This window comes from Garra rufa, chromosome 5 (genome assembly GCF_049309525.1).
Source record: "Garra rufa chromosome 5, GarRuf1.0, whole genome shotgun sequence".
Classification (NCBI taxonomy): domain Eukaryota; kingdom Metazoa; phylum Chordata; class Actinopteri; order Cypriniformes; family Cyprinidae; genus Garra; species Garra rufa.
Genome location: NC_133365.1, coordinates 35,383,743 through 35,400,866, shown reverse-complemented (window position 1 = coordinate 35,400,866; position 17,124 = coordinate 35,383,743). Strand labels below are relative to the sequence as shown.

Here is a 17,124-nt window from a genome sequence, read left to right as displayed (position 1 = left end):
CTTGTCACCCACCCAATTAAGTACCAGGGTTCACACAACAAGCTATTTTTATTTGTTTGTTTGCTTGGCGATCTGCAATAACACTGACATCTGGCTACTGGACGCGCATGGCATGCTGAATAATACATCCGCAGGGATCACGCCATCAGCATCCACCGTCTTCAACATTTACACAGCTTGATGTGTGTGTATAGGTGTGTTTAGTGAACAGAGGCACTGTGGTTTGCAGTGAAAGGTGAGACGCTGTCACTGCAGAGGGACTCCACCCAGCAGGGTTTCCTCACACACCTGTCCGAATGTCACAGCATTTCATAACAAAACTCTATCTGACCTGAGTAGCTGTCTCATCATCCCTACGGGTCTCCAGGGATGAGCGAATATGCCTCATCTATAGTTCATGATGTGAACTGGAAGTGTACTGTGACTTTCATGCACATTTGAGGTTATCAGCGACTGTCAGGAAGTCACTAGCTGGGTTTGCATTCACATACACTACTGTTCAACATTTTGGGGTCTATTTTTAATAAGAAAGATAGAGAAAGAAATATTGATCGACCGATATTCTTTTTTTTTTTAACCGATACCGATTATTTGCATGTTTATGTGACCGATAACCGATATGCAAAACCAAAATGCGATCGCTCACTGAGATTTTCTATAGTTGTGTTTATTTAAATGTGTATTAGCAAAATAATGGTTATATAGTAAATGTTAATATAATTTAGGGCATTTTTAAACAAATGAATCTTGTTAAAAGTAATTTGCAGTGGCCATGCTGGAGCATTTCAAGCATCAACCCGGTGAGTGAAGAGCAATATGAACTTCTCAAAACCCACAATCTTATATTACAAAACCGATTTCCGATTAAGGTAAAATATCGGTATATCGATATAGTAGTCGATCTCTAGAAAAAAATGTATGCTTTAATTCAACAAGGACACTTAAAATGATCAAAAGACAGTAAAAACCTACCTGATCTCATGACAAAAACGTACCTGTGGGACGTTCGCAAGATGTGAAATATGTACTGATAAGTACATATCACTGCAGTTTCCAACCAAAATAAACACTTGAGGCAGTAAAACAGCAAACATTTGTAATTGTTTTCATACACAGTTTTGGTATATTTCCCTTTCCAGACAAAACAAGCATGCTCAGTAGCTCAGCCAGCACAGAACTGGACTTAGGACGCGGAGTCCTTGGGTACGAATCCCGTGAAAAACATGACTCACGATGAAAGAGCTGAAAGATTTGAGATCGAAAATCAAGCTAAAATGGCATGCTTGCAATTGTTTTTTACGTCACATTCGCTTTTGTTCATACTGTCAGGTAGGTTTAGGTGTAGTGCAGATGGTACTTTATTTTAAAATGTCAAGAAGCATTAGAGTTATAGCACGTACAAAACCAACGTCACATAAAACGTACCATATGTACGTTCATCTGTTCCAGGGGGGAAAAAAGAATACGGTTTGAGGTGAATAAATTGTCTGTACGTTGAGGAAACATGCACAAACACCTTTGGCAAACAAATTCCTAGATATGCATAAAAAAAGTCATGTGACTTTAACTCAAGTCATGTGACTAAATGATTTGCTCATAGATAAGTAAACATGTGGCTACAACTTTCATTTCCATTCCACACCAGGTTGCCTATATCTGATGATTTTGTTCAACATGAACACAAATTTATTCTCTATAGATTTCGCAATATCCAGATTTTTTCACGCAAATTAAATACGCAGCTTAGAACAGAAACTATTGCAGATCTAACCTAAATTGCTTGGTTTTGGAAACTTGTCACAATGTGTCTGGTTAGGACACGGTGTAACACTGAAATATGATGGCCTGCATGTGAGTCTCATTTCAGTGAAAATGTTTTATTGGATACTGAGCCGGCAATAAATTTCAACTCCTAATAAAGGCCATTTTCATGATGGCTATCTGTGCTAGTAAGATTGATTCTAATGACCAATAAAAAAGGAAAAAGGCATTCAATTGCTGATCCTGCTTTCTCTAAAATTCACTTTTTCACAGCCAGGCCATCTAACCTAAAACTGAAGAGAATATGATTCATAGCTCTTTACTGATTTTTATATCAGTGTATTTGTTTGTTTCGCTATAGAAAAGAGCTAGATCACAAAGGTCATATGATTCTAATGACTCTAGCCAATGCAAACAGTAGTTCTGTCACTACATCCCTGTGTGTAAACAGACAATCCCTCTATTAAAAAGCCATGTGACTCGGGAGAGAACGTGATGAAATATACTTCAAATTGTACCCTGTTCAAAGAGACTGACGGAAATGGACAGGCTCTGAGATATTGTTTGCGTTTCTTTATGAAACAGAGCCGCTTTCAAATATTTGACTGAGTCGCTTCTCACTCTTCAGGATTAAATGACAGTTGATTTCTCCAACTGCTCCCCCAAACCACCAGATTTCAGAATAAGTGCAGCAGTACAATATTGAGTCTGGAGGTTCATTTTACATGCACGCACACACACTGTTACATAAGAGCAAACAGACACTGTGAGGTGAGCCCAGGACAACTGAACAGAGAAGACTACAGAAATAATTATTCCCTGGCTGTATGTCTCGGGCACAGTGTTATTTAACCTACTCCGACCTCTTTACATCACTGTGGGTGAATTCTGACGTATTGCTGGAAATAAAAAGGTCTTTTCACATTTATCTACTGCATTTGATTTTAAAGGCCTTGCCTCAAAGAATAAATTACAGGGGCTTCATCATTCACACTAAATATTCCTCACCTGCAACATTAGCTCAACATTAGCTCCACAAAATCACTTCTGTCCTGGGTTAATGTATTTCCTTTTGAAGCAGGAAATTTTATCTGCAAAAAGCCAATTGTTAAATTATTTTAAAAAGAGAGCTGCACTAAAAATCTGTAGTGAAAAATGAGATGGTCAGAGATGTTAACGCAAGTGCTTCAGACAGAGCCATGTGTCCCAAATCAATTCCATACACAGGTGAAGTCAAAAGTTTACATACACCTTGTTGATTATTTTACCAAAATAAGGGGAATCATACGAAATGCATGTTATTTTTTATTTAGCACTGACCTGAATAAGATATTTCACATAAAAGACGTTTATAAAAATGGCCCCGTTCAAAAGTTTACATACACTTGATTCTTAATACTGTGTTGTTACCTGAATGATCCACAGCTGGGTTTTTTTTTTTAGTTTAGTGAGAGACTCATATGCTCATTGTTTAACTGAGGGACTCAGGGACTATTACAGAAGGTTCAAATGCTCACTGGTGCTTCAGAAGGAAACATGATGCATTAAGAGCCGGGGGTGAAAACTTTTGAACAGAATAAAGATGTGTAGGCTACATTTTTCTTATTTTGCCTAAATATCTTATTTTTTCAATTAGTACTGGCCGTCAGAAGCTTTAGAAGATGCTTACATGTAACCTAGAAGACAAAATAAGTTAAATTTACCCTGATCTTCAAATTCAAAAGTTTTCACCCTCGGCTCTTAATGCATTGTGTTTCCTTCTGAAGCATCAGTGAGGGCTTGAACCTTCTGTAATAGTTGCATGTGAGTCCCTCAGTTCATACAGTCATTGTTGGAAAGGGTTCAATTACACAAAAATGCTGAAAAACCAAATAATTTGTGGGACCTGACAGATTTTTCTGAAGAACAGCGTACAGATTAACTGTTCAGGATAAATAAGGTACTCAAGAATAACTATTACTAAACAAAACAAAACAAAATAAAATAAAAAACACAGTATTCATCATTTTTAAAAATTCAGCTATTATTTTCTCTTGTGGACTATATGTAAACGTCTTTTATGTGAAATATCTTACTCAGGTCAGTACTAAATAAAAAATAACATGCATTTTGTATGATCCATCTTATTTTGGTAAAATAATTAACATTTTGCAGATTCTGCAAGGTGTATGTAAACTTTTGACTTCAACTGTAACTCTACGTATAATTTCCTGTTACTCTTTACTACGTTTGTCAATAAAAACAGGAAAAGTTCAAAAAATTAAAACATACAAATAAACATACAATAAATAAATACACATAAGTGTTCTTAACAAACAGACACCTTAACACAAATTCCTGATATAATGGCCCTTATTTACAGGAGCATTTAAACATTTATAGGCTTAGCCGATTTTATAAAACATAATAGTCATTCTTCAAACATAAAAAAGGTAAAGCTGCATCAAAAGAGTGATTTATCCTGATTCAGATGTTTTGAAATATCCCAGAGACCTGCAAAAATCCTGAAACACTGTTTAAAAAAATTCCCATTATCATTTCTTTAAAGAAAGTGCCTCTGTAGCAGGTTTTGTTAGAGTAAACAAAATCCATGCTTGGCTATTCCCTCAAGAGAAAAGACTCCCTGTGCTCTTACGATTGAGAAGCTAGCTGTGAAAACAACAAAGGGACACCTGCTTGAGACGCTAGTAGCAGTGCAGATGATACACAGAGCGAGTGAGGAAGAGCTCTGCTAATTGGTTGGTATTTAATCTAAACCCCTCCCTCCAAACCTAACACCCAGCTCTCACTCATAACACACTGACACTTGTCATACAGAAGCCCCCCGCTGTGTCTCAGTGATGTGCCTCAACAGGAGGCAGCGACAGCACGTCTATAAGCCTCTACAGCCATTCTCAGGCGAAACCTCAAAGGTTTTACACAGGCAAACCCCTCCAAACAAAACACTGTTTCAGCTGCTGAACCACTGGGGTAAAGACGTGTTTATTGATATTTAATTTCACAAAAGACTGAACGCGTATAAACTGAAGTTGCTGTCTCTACTCAAAAGTGCTTAAAGGGATAGTTCACCCAAAAATGAAAATTACCCCATGGTTTACTCACCCTCAAGCCATCCTAGGTGTACATGGCTTTCTTCTTTAGGACCAATACAATCTGACTTATATTAATAAAAATGTCCTGGCTCTTCCAGATATATACTGGCAGTGAATGGCTGTTGAGAGATTTTAAAGCAAAATAAAGTGTATTTATCTATCGTTAAAAGTACTCCACATGGCTCTGGGGGGTTAATAAATGCCTTCTGAAGCAAATCAATGCATTTGTGTAAGAAAAATATCAATATTTTAAAGCTTAAAAAAAGGTTTTGTTTATATTAAAAGAAAAACCAGTCTTCTCTTGGCTTTTGTCGAAATCCTCCAACATTTTTGTTTACAAATCCTCGTTTTTGTACTTCTAATTCGGGACCGGTGTTTTGTTTTGCTCTCTCCTCTGTGCTTCCGCATTCATCACTTCCACGTTTATCAACCTACAACCTGGTCATCCACTGGAACGCCACTCTCTTGGTGGTGTGTTTGGGATCATTATCATGTTGGAAAACTGTCGTTCGGCCTAGTTTCTGGAGGGAAGGCATCATGTTCTGCTTCAGAATGTACAGTACATAATGGAATCCATGTTTTCCTCAATGAACTGCAGCTCCCCAGTACTAGCACCACTCATGCAGCACCAGACCATTATGCTACCACCACCATGCTTGACTGTAGGCAAGACACAATTTTCTTGGTACTCCTCACCAGGGCATCGCCACACATGCTGGACACCATCTGAGCCAAACAAGTTTATCTTATAGTCTCATCAGACCACAGGACATGGTTCCAGTAATTCATGCTCTTGGAGAGGTTGTCTTCAGCAAACTGTTTGCTGGCTTTCTTGTGAGTCAGATGAGGCTTCCTTCTGGGGCGACGCCTATGCAAACCGACTTGTTTCAGTGTGTGGCGTATAGTCTGAGCATTGACAAGCTGAAGCTATTTCTGCAACCTTTAAAGCAATGCTGGCAGCACTCATGCATCTGTTTTTTGAAGGCAGGTTCTGCACCTGATGCACAGATCGAGTGCTCAACTTCGTTGATCGACTCTTGCAAGGCCTGTTCTGAATGGAACCCATCTTGGAATACCTCTGTATGACCCTGACCACTGTAGTGTAACTCGTTTCAGGGTGTTACTGAACCTCTAATAGCCTTGCCCATCTTTGTGGAGAGCAACAATTCTAATTCTCAAATCCTCAGAGAGTTCTTTGCCATGAGATGCCAAGTTGAACATCCAGTGGTCAGTATGAGAGAATTGTACTTAAAGCACCTAATTTTAACTGCTCTAATACAAGATACACAACTTTGTATGGTCCTGTCTAGCAGGCAAAAACATAGACATGATGAATAAGACATGTGGCTATGCATGGTAAGCAACACAATGCTGGTATTACTTAGGGTGTACTCACTTTTGTTGCCAGCTATTTTGACAATAATGGCTGTATGTTGAGTTATTTTCAGAGGACAGTAAATCTATACTGCTATACAAGCAGCACATTGACTACTCTAAAATATATGCAAGTTTCATTTGTATAGTATTGTCCCTTGAGAAGATATACTAAAATGGTTGCTGAAATGTGAGGGGTGTACTCACTTTTGTAAGATACTGTAACTCTGATTGTAGTCGTCTAAAGGAAGAAAGTCATATACACCTATGATGACTTGAGGGTGAGTAAATCATGGTGTAATTTTCATTTTTGGGTGAACTATCCCTTTAAAGCAGGCAAAACAAAACAGAAATATAGCAAAATTCATGACTGTTCGATTCCACACCTCTTGACGTGCTAAAAAGTGCTAAAAGATGCACAGAACTCACTCTATGCCATCAAAGAGATCACAACAGTACATACAGCTGAGAAAATCTACTCAGACATCAATCACAAAAAAGCACCTTGTTTTTAAACCCTGACAGCTTGTCAAGCAAGTCTTCATCAATTAAAGACACTGGCACACTTATGTCAGAACCAAGGAAGGATTACGACACCCTGAATGTCTAAAATACTGTCTCCCTTCAAGCAAATTACTTTAGTCACCCACAGGAACACACTAGTATTGACAGGTAAAGGTCCTCTGTGGCAACCACAGAAACCCAATCTACTCGAGAGAGGGGAAATCAGGATATTGCTTTATAAGGTGGAACTACTGCAAAAATCTATTTCTTCAACAGGAAGGTGGAATAGACACAGTGTAGGCTGTTACTCAATGCAGTGAATGGGATCAGTATATATACAACATCTTTACCACATACAGTCGGATACAAGGGGAGCTAGAACTAGATAAACGTAGAAAGATTTCAGACTTCAGTAATAGAAATTTAAACTTTTTTTTTTTTTTGAGGAAACATGACTCAATTACTCTCCAGACTGCAACGATCAAATAGGACAAAGCAAAAGCGAAAGCTCTGGACAGATGGTGTTTTATAACTTGAGTTTGTTTCTTGACGTTGTGCTAGAAGCAGCAGGATATTCCATACCACCTACACAGCCATCAACAGATGGAGGAGTAAAATATAAAGTAAGCATGTACATTTCATGAAAAGCAGGCGATTTTAAATCAAGGGTCTTAAACTACCGCTAGTCTCAAACATTCGTAGTTCATCCTTTGGCTTTCAAGTTGTCTTATACTGTTCTTAAATGATTCTTACACAGAAGCCAAGCATATTTACATAATATCATTTTTAATATGGGTTATTAAAGGCTTAGCTGACAACAACAAACCTGTACTCGCATTCGTCCCAAAAAATTGTGTAAACATCAGTCAAACTGCCAAATGTATAACCGAGCCAATAGCTGTATAATAAAACGTATAATTTTGTAAAATCATTTGCATTTGTCATTAATGTTCTGGAATTTATCAACTGAGTTTTGTGAGACTCCTTTTCTAAATCACGTTTTTAGTCGTTAGGTTAAAAAATCATTAAAGAAATCCTCATTTCAAGGTATTTAAATAAAAATCTAAAATCAGTCAAAAGTATTTGAACAATAAGATTTTTATTATTTTTTAAAGAATTCTCTTCTGCTCGCTAAGAATGCATTTATTTGCATTTATTGCAGTAATATTGTAAAATATTTTTACTATTTAAAATAACTGCTTTATATTTGAATATTTTTTTAAGATTTAATTAATTCCTAGGATCAAAGCTAAATTTTCAGCATCATTACTTAAGTCTTCAGTGTCACATGATCCTTCAGAAATGATTTGCTGATTCAATGCTGATATGCTGTTCAAAAAACATTTTTAATATTATCAATATTTAAAACAGTTGAGTACATTTTTTTCAGGATTTTTTTTTTTTCAGGATCAGCATTTGTCTGAAATACAAAGCTTTTGTAACATTATACACTATACCATTCAAAAACAGTGTAATTTGTATATTTTTTTTTACTTTTGTGAAAAGAAACTATAGAAATTAATACTTTTATTTAGCAAGTACTCAGCTGTAGTGTTTTCAACATAATAATAATAAATGTTTTTTTAACAGCAAATCAGAATATTAGAATGATTTCTGAAGGATCATGTGACTGGAGTAATGATGCTAAAAATTCAGCTTTGAAATCACAGTAATAAATTAAATTTTACAGTTACTTTAAATAGTATTTATAGTAATTTAATAGTTTTTGTTGTACTTCGGATCAAATAAAAGCAGGCTTGGTGAGCAAAACTTCTTTAAAAAAACAATAAAATCTTACTGTTCAAAAACTTTTGACTGGTAGTGTAAGATTATATTATGTATTATATTTTAGATTTGTATACATATTTTTTTTATATATATATTGTTTTCATTTATGTTTTATCTATTTAATTAAACTCTTTCTTCTCAGTTTATTATGAAGACGAACAAGCAAAAGGAAACAAAAGTAGAAGGCAAAGATATCAGTGTTATGGGAAACAGATTTAGAAGAATATAAAAGGAGTGTCTGCTTGCTTGTAATGCATTACTGGATGCATCTCATGCATCATACATCTCAGGCTAAGTTTATATCGATAAACATTCTCAGCTATCAAGCCTCACACCCCTTAACGTCTACTAACAAAAGCTCATCACAGGCTTGCTACTTCCAAACACAATACATTTCCTCAACACAATATCCAAAGCCCTCCTCAGGACCCTTTTCTACGGGGGCCCGCATAAACACAAGACTGCAAACATAATCGTCCTCCAGGGAACCCGGGCAGCTCATTAAGAGAGATTGATCTGAGCAGGGAACCCCAGCGGCCATTCGGTTCATCGCAGCATCAACAGCAGCATGATCCCTGGCCATCACCACACCCCTCACCCGCTAAAACCGGTTAGAACGAAGAGAGAGTGAGAGAAGGAGTGTGCCGCTCCTGCACACAGCCATAAAGAAAAGTGGTGTAGCAAAGCCATTCCCTTACTGTTTGGTTCAATACAGTATTGATCAAGATGTGAACCTGGAGAGTCAGATATATTCTCTTATTAGCAAGTCCAAAGATCTTATTGGAGGCACATTAGAGCTGGATAAAGGAGAAGAATAAAACCTATTTTATTATTACATAACTTTTATTATTTTTATAAAATAAAACATACAGACAAAACTGTTGTGAAACAATGACGAATGTAATAAAATATAAACAGAAACATGAAATAAAAAGACATATAAATGATGAATCTAGTTTGCAGTTTATTAAACCGATACCAAATCCTAACCAGAACTGACACGACAAGCAAAAAATCTTCCAAGTTAATCCAAATCAAATACTATATACATTCTGCAATGTCTGCAGGAAGGCCCCGCCCACACTCGAAGCTCATTGGCCCAAAATCAAACTTCTCATGTATATTAATCATCAAACACAGACTGTGGACTGACTGTGGAAGATGAGAAACATTGAATACTATGGTACGACTACAACCAACACTAAATTATTACAGTTACAGGCTTACATTACATCTTTCAGAAGTATTCAAAAGCCTGCTTTACACAATCGACAATCGAACAGCAGTCTGGGGTTGAAACATGGATCAATAAGTCTTGACCGAGACTGATCATACTGAACCGCTCGTGTTCGGACCCTTTTAAAGTATGATTATTATCATATTATATCATATCCTGCCACCCTTTAATGAAGCAAATCGTCTCGGGTTACTATTGTAACCTTAGTTCCCTGAGGGAACGAGACGCCGCGTCAGGAACGCTATGGGGAACGCCATTGGCGGGCCGCACTCTGAACTATGTCTAACAACCAATGAATGACGGGGGTGACGTCACAGGCGCGGTGACGTCACCAACCAGGAAGTATAAAGCACGTGCGTTTGAAGCCGGCGGCAGCTCTTTTAGGAATGAAGCGAGCGCCGCAGGGTGCGGGAATTATGGTCCGAGACGCGGCGTCTCGTTCCCTCAGGGAACTAAGGTTACAATAGTAACCCGAGACGTTCCCTTCCGGGAACTCGAGCCGCGTCAGGAACGCTATGGGGAACGAGACTACCAACGCCCCCATAATTTCCGAGCCCTGCGAGTGTCTGCTCAACCAGGGTGGAAAAAGAGAGAGCCCTTGTCTAGCATTCCGCGGACAAGAAGGCCCTGTAGTCCTCGGCCCTCGGGCACACGAGGAATGGTAGTCTTCCTCTGTCTGGTCGCCAGCCAGAACGAGAGGTACTCCACGGCCCTCAGGCACACGCAGAGTCTTAGTCCTTTGTCTGGGAGTTAGCCAGAACAAGAGGGACCGAATGACCACTGTCTAGCACTCGGCGGACAGATGGTGTGGGAAGTCCTAGGTCCGCAGACCCACGAGGACGGTGAGCTCGACCTCAAGGCTCCTCGGCCCTCGGGCACACGAGGAGAGGGTGATCCTTTGTCTGGGGGTTCAGCCAGAACAAGAGGGATCCAAGGCTCGGCCTGGAGCTCCGCCAGGACGCGAGGGAATAAGCCATTGTCTAGCATTACGCGGACAAGAGGGCACTGCAATCCCCGGCCCTCGGGCTCACGGGGAAGACAGTAGGTGCCTCTGCCTGGTAGCCAGCCAGTGCATGAGGCACTCCTCGGCCTTCTGTGAAGGCAGACGAGGAGTCTTAGTCCTTGGTCTGGGGAAAGCCAGAAACCAGAGGGACCGGAGTACACTCGGTCTGATAGCATCCTGCGTCAGAACACGAGGAGAATTAAGCCATTGTCTAGCATTCCGCGGACAAGAGGGCTGTACAGTTCTCGGCCCTCGGGCACACGAGAACCGTGACCTCTGCCTGGTTCGCCAGCCAGTGCGAGAGGCACCCCTCGGCCCTCGGGCTCACGAGGGGTCTTAGTCCTTTGTCTGGGGGTTCTGCCAGGACAAGAGGGACTGAAAGGGCTTTTGTCTAGCTTTCACGGACAAAAGGGGTAAAGTTTTGCAGATCTCTTATGAGTGGCGAAACGACTTCTCTTCTTTCCGCAGAAAGAATGCGCCTTGAGAAGTCTCCTCCTGGCTAGGGAGGTGGCTGCCCCTCTAGGCCTAGCGCACTAGGCCGAGAGTACAGCCGAGCCTGGAGCGGCTCTGAGGTCGAGCTCGTAATACCTAACGAATGTTAGGGGCGTGGACCAACCCGCAGCATTGCAGATGTCTTGTATTGGGACACCTGCCGTCAGAGCTCTCGAGGCACTCATGCCCCGAGTAGAGTGAGCCTTGAGTCCCAACGGTGAGGGGAGATCAGAGGACTCGTAAGCAGTAGTTATGGCATCGATGATCCATCTACTAATAGTGGGTTTTGAAGCTGGGCTCCCCCTCTTAGGGGGGCCGTAACAGACAAACAGTTGCTCTGTTTTACGCCACGTGGCAGCTCTGTGGACGTATGCGTCTAAAGCTCTGACTGGGCACATGCAGTTTAACTTCCTGTGACCTGGCTCCACGTATGGAGGAGGATAGAACGCCTGCAGCGTTACTGGCTGCGGTGCTAGGGAGGGGACCTTCGGGACGTACCCGACCCTGGGATATAGAAAGGCCTTGGCCATCCCTGGGGCAAACTCTAAATGAGATGGGGCCACTGAAAGGGCCTGCAGATCGCCTACTCTCTTGAGGGAGGTGAGTGCTAACAGGAGCGCCGTCTTAACTGTGAGGGCGCGATCCGTAGACTCCTCTAAGGGCTCGAATGGAGGCTTGCAGAGAGCTTCTAGCACCACAGCGAGGTCCCACGTGGGGACCCTGGGTGTCACTCGAGGCCTCAGCCTGAGCGCACCGCGGAGGAACCGTATGACCAAGGGCTCTCTACCTACTGAGAGGCCACCTAAAGGGGCGTGGTAGGCACTTATGGCCGCCACGTATACCTTTAGAGTGGAGTGAGCTAGCCCTGCGGATAGGCGAGACTGTAGGAACTCCAGAACTGTACCGACCGGGCAGTTGACTGGGTCCAGGTGGCGCTCGCGGCACCATCTCGCGAATAAGTTCCACTTAAGGCCATACAGTTTCCTCGTAGAGGGAGCTCTGGATTGGAGAAGGGTCTCAACAACCTCGGTTGAGAGACCCGCTCCTATGAGTTGTGCCCCCTCAGGGGCCACACCCATAACCTCCACCTCTCTGGGTGGGGGTGGCATATTGCGCCCCCAGCCTGAGACAGGAGGTCCCTCCTGACGGGAATCTCCCACGGAGAGCCGTCTAGGAGAGATACCAGGTCCGAGAACCATACTCGTGCCGGCCAGTACGGGGCTACTAGTAGCAGCCGCACTTGAAACCGACGGACCCGTTCCAGAACTCCCGGGAGCAGAGCGATCGGGGGAAAGGCGTACAGACGCAGCCTCGGCCACGTCTGTGCCATGGCATCCAGCCCCAGTGGAGCTGGATGAACTAGAGAGTACCAGAGGGGACAGTGCGATGTCTCCTGAGTCGCAAACAGGTCCACCTGAGCCTGGCCAAACACTCTCCAGATCTGCTTCACCACCTCTGGGTGAAGCATCCATTCCCCGGGCCTCGGCCCCTGCCTTGACAGGACGTCTGCTCCCACATTCAGATGTCCAGGAATATGGACTGCTCTCAGGGAGAGGAATTTCTCTTGAGACCAAAGGAGTATCCGGTACGCCAGCTTGTACAAGGGGCGTGAGCGGAGTCCTCCTTGGTGGTTTATGTAGTAAACCACCGCAGTGCTGTCTGTACGGACCAGCACATGTTTGTTTCTTAGGTCTGGGAGAAACCTCTTTAGGGCCAGGAATACTGCCAGCATCTCTAAGCGGTTTATGTGCCACGAGAGATGGTGGGCACTCCATAGGCCTTGGGCTGAGCGGCCACGCATGACCGCTCCCCAACCGGTAAGGGAAGCGTCGGTCGCTAGCGTGATGCGGCGACCGGGCGCTCCCAGAACCGGTCCCTGAGAGAGGAACCAGGGTTTCCTCCACATGGCCAAGGCACGTAGGCAGCGCCGCGTGACCTTGATCTTGCGGAATGGGTTTCCCCTCGGGGAGAACCCCCTGGTCCTGAGCCACCACTGTAGTGGTCTCATGTGCAGCAGTCCAAAAGGTATCACGTTGGAAGCGGCTGCCATAAGACCTAACAGTACTTGAAACTGTTTGACAGTGAGTGACTGGCCTAGCTTTACTGCATTCACTGCAGTCAGTATGGAATCGACTCGTGCAGGAGACATGCGTGCCTGCATGGAGACCGAGTCCCACACTACGCCTAAGTAAGTGGTCTTCTGTAGTGGAGAGAGCACACTCTTCTTGGCGTTGAGTCTCAACCCCAACTCTTTCATGTGAGCGAGAACAGCACCTCGATGCTGAACCGCTAACTGCTCCGAGCTGGCTAGGATGAGCCAGTCGTCTATGTAGTTGAGTATGCGGATGCCCTGGAGTCGCAGCGGAGCCAGAGCAGCATCCACACACTTCGTGAAAGTGCGGGGTGAGAGAGCTAGGCCGAAAGGAAGCACCCTGTATTGGTAAGCTTTGCCCCTGAAAGCGAACCTGAGATACTTCCTGTGCTGAGGAAGGATGGAGACGTGAAAATAAGCGTCTTTTAGATCTATCGTGACAAACCAGTCCTCGGACCTGATTTGAGACACGACCTGCCTGACAGTAAGCATCTTGAATTTCAGCTTCCTGACTGAACGATTTAGCAGCCTGAGATCTAAGATGGGCCGAAGCCCCCCATCCTTCTTCGGAACAATGAAGTACCGGCTGTAGAACCCGGATTCCCTGTCTTGAGGAGGGACCACCTCGATGGCCTCCTTCCTCAGAAGAGTTTCTACCTCTTGTTCCATCACCAGACCCTGCTCGGGGCTTACTAAAGTTGGAAAAACCCCACTGAAAGGTGGCGGCGTGGCGCCGAACTGGATAGCATAACCTTTCTCTACAGTACGCAGGACCCAATCTGAGACTCTTGGCAGTAGTTTCCACGCTGCCAGAAAGTTCACTAAGGGTACCAGCCTCTCGAGACTGGTGTCTGGATTTGCTCGAGGAGCTAACTCGGAGACCTGTAACAGCGAACTGGCAGGAAGCTCCTGAACTAGCTCTTCGAGAGACCCCCGCGGGGGCTGCGAACTCTCCAGGGCCGCTACGTTTCCGGGCGGAACAGCTAGAGGATGCTCGCGGGAGATAGCCGCGCCCTGTAACACTGGCAGGGTTAGCTGACTCATCTCCTGAGGGCCACGAAGGGGTCTGAAACCCGCACCTGGAGGTACGGTGCAGACCCCCTCGAGAGGGGCTGCCCTCAACGGCCCTGAACCACAACCGTCAGGGCCGCTTAGCCGAGGACTTCCTTGACTGGAGGACGACCCTCAGGTCAGGCCTCTTGGTCTTGGAAGCCCCCGACTTAGAGCGTCGCTTTCCGGGTCCCCTAGGCTGGGCCGGGGGAGCACGGGCAGCAACGCTCTGTTTCTGTGCCTCACGATGGGAGCTCGTACACGGCTGAGGCTGCTTCTTAGATGGTGCAGCAGCCTCAGAGGAGAACACGCGGCGAGGAAGGAATGTTCTGAATGCCGCCGCCTGCTTGCGGGCCTCCTGGTGCCTAGCCACAACGGTATCAACCGCGGCACCAAAGAGGCCAGATGGTTGCAGGGGGGCGTCCAGAAGCGTGACCCTGTCCTTTTCTTTTACGTCGGACAGGGTCAGCCAGAGATGCCTCTCCGCGGCCACCAGGGCTGCCATAGACCGCCCAACAGCACGGGCGGCCTCCTTGGTGGCGCGGAGAGCGAGATCTGCGGTTCTTTGCATCTCTGTGACGCTTACTTCCTCGCCGCTGCTGAACTCCTTCAGTAGGTCAGCCTGGTAGGCTTGCAGGATGCCCATAGTGTGGAGGCAAGACCCTGCTTGACCTGCTGCCGTGTATGCCTTACCCATCAGGCCGGAAGTAACTTTAAGAGGCCTGGTGGGCAAGGACGGAGCCTTCAAGGACGATGCCGAACCGGGGGACAGATAGCCCGCAAGCGTCTGTTCGACCCGTGGCATCGCCCTATAGCCATACTCCTCTGCCCCCCCCACATTTCCATAATTTTCGGCAGGGGAGAAGAGACGGGAAGAGTATGGCTTTTCCCACGATCTCGCTAGCTCTTGGTGGAGATCGGGGAAAAAGGGAAGGCTCCGTTTTGGAGGTGCTGACTTCGTCCGCAGGAAGCGGTCATCTAACCGGCTTCGCTGCGGCTCATGAGGGGGATTTTGTTCTGCGGGCCATGTAATGTGCAGTTTGGCTACCGCATTAGTCAGCACCTCGACGAGCTCCTCATAGTGAGGCGAGCGTGATGGCGGTTGTGGTTCCTCTGTTATACTTTCAATGTCAACCTCCTCGGAGGAAGACAAGAGGAACTCGGGGACCTCCTCCCGGGGGGAAGAAACCGCAGCGCGGGCTTCCACATCCAGGAGGAGATCGCTCGATCCGCTGAGTGAGGGCGGAGATAGGGGGTCACCCGTCTCCATACCCTCCAGCAGATCGAGCTGCGAGCCCCACGAGTGCAGCCGCCGCTCCGCCTCGGCGGCAGCGGGGCCAGACCCACGGGGCACGCTAGTGAAAGCCCCCTCCTCAAAGAGGGCTTTCCGGGAACGAAGCACACGCACCGGCAAGCGATCACAGTGCGTACAGCCAGCCTTTTCGAGGGCTGACTGTGCGTGCTCCGCTCCCAAGCAAACCACACATAGGCTGTGTGTATCCCCACCAACAATGAAGCGTTGGCAAGGAGGGACACACTGCCTATGCGGGCGCTTAACCGCCATCAAACTCTCTTTTTTGCTAGGTTGTTGTGTAGCCATACTACTCAAATAAAATTGTGTCAAACTGGACACGAAAAACAGCAGTATGATACAGACAGACACAGACACAGAGCGCTCTCGCTGAATGACAAAAGCTGCCGCCGGCTTCAAACGCACGTGCTTTATACTTCCTGGTTGGTGACGTCACCGCGCCTGTGACGTCACCCCCGTCATTCATTGGTTGTTAGACATAGTTCAGAGTGCGGCCCGCCAATGGCGTTCCCCATAGCGTTCCTGACGCGGCTCGAGTTCCCGGAAGGGAACAGTACATCACATATTTGTAAATGAATACAGAATGTAAAATAAGGTAACAAACAACATGCTAAATTGTTATTATTATAATTATTTTATTTTAGTGTAGTTTTTTGTAATTCTAGCTTAGTCCTTTAAAGACCTTTGATTTAGATTCAAGGTTGTTATCATGGAAAAAAGTACATCTACATAATTGTAAATGAATACAAAATGTAAAATAAGGTAACAAACAACATGCTAAATAATAATTTTATTTAACTTTATTTTATTTATTTCTTTGAGTGTTTTTTGTTTTTCTAGCTTAGTCCTTCAAAGGCCTCTTTGATTTAGATTTAAGGTAGTTATCATGGAAAAAAAGTACATCTACATATTTGCAAATGAAATAAGCATATTTGCAAATGTAAAATAAGGTTATAAACAACATGCTGAATTGTTATTTTATTTTTCCAGCTTAGACCTTCAAAGACTCTTTGATTTAGAGTCAAGGTTGTTATCATGAAAAAAAAGTACATCTGCATATTTGTAAATGAATACAGAATGTAAAATAAGGTTATAAACAACATGCTGAATTATTAGTTTTATTAACTTTTTATTTTATTTTTCCAGCGTAGTCCTTTAAAGGCTCCATGATTTAGATTCAAGGTTGTTATCATGTAAAAAAGTACATCTACATATTTGTATATAAATACAGAATGTAAAATAAGGTTACAAACAACATGCTGAAGTGTTATTTTTTAAATTTGATTTATTTTTTCAACTTAGTCCTTTAAAGACCTCTTGTTTTAGATTCAAGGTTGCTATCATGGTAAAACAGTACATCTACATATTTGTATATACAAATACAAAACATAAAATAAGGTAACAAACAACACAATAAAG

At 43.9% G+C, this 17,124-nt stretch overlaps 1 protein-coding gene across 1 annotated transcript in view; it reads right to left on the bottom strand.

The window, feature by feature from the left end:
* Positions 1-17,124, bottom strand: part of cacna1ba (calcium channel, voltage-dependent, N type, alpha 1B subunit, a) — a 210,553-nt gene that overhangs the window by 114,838 nt on the left and 78,591 nt on the right. The window lies entirely within an intron of this gene.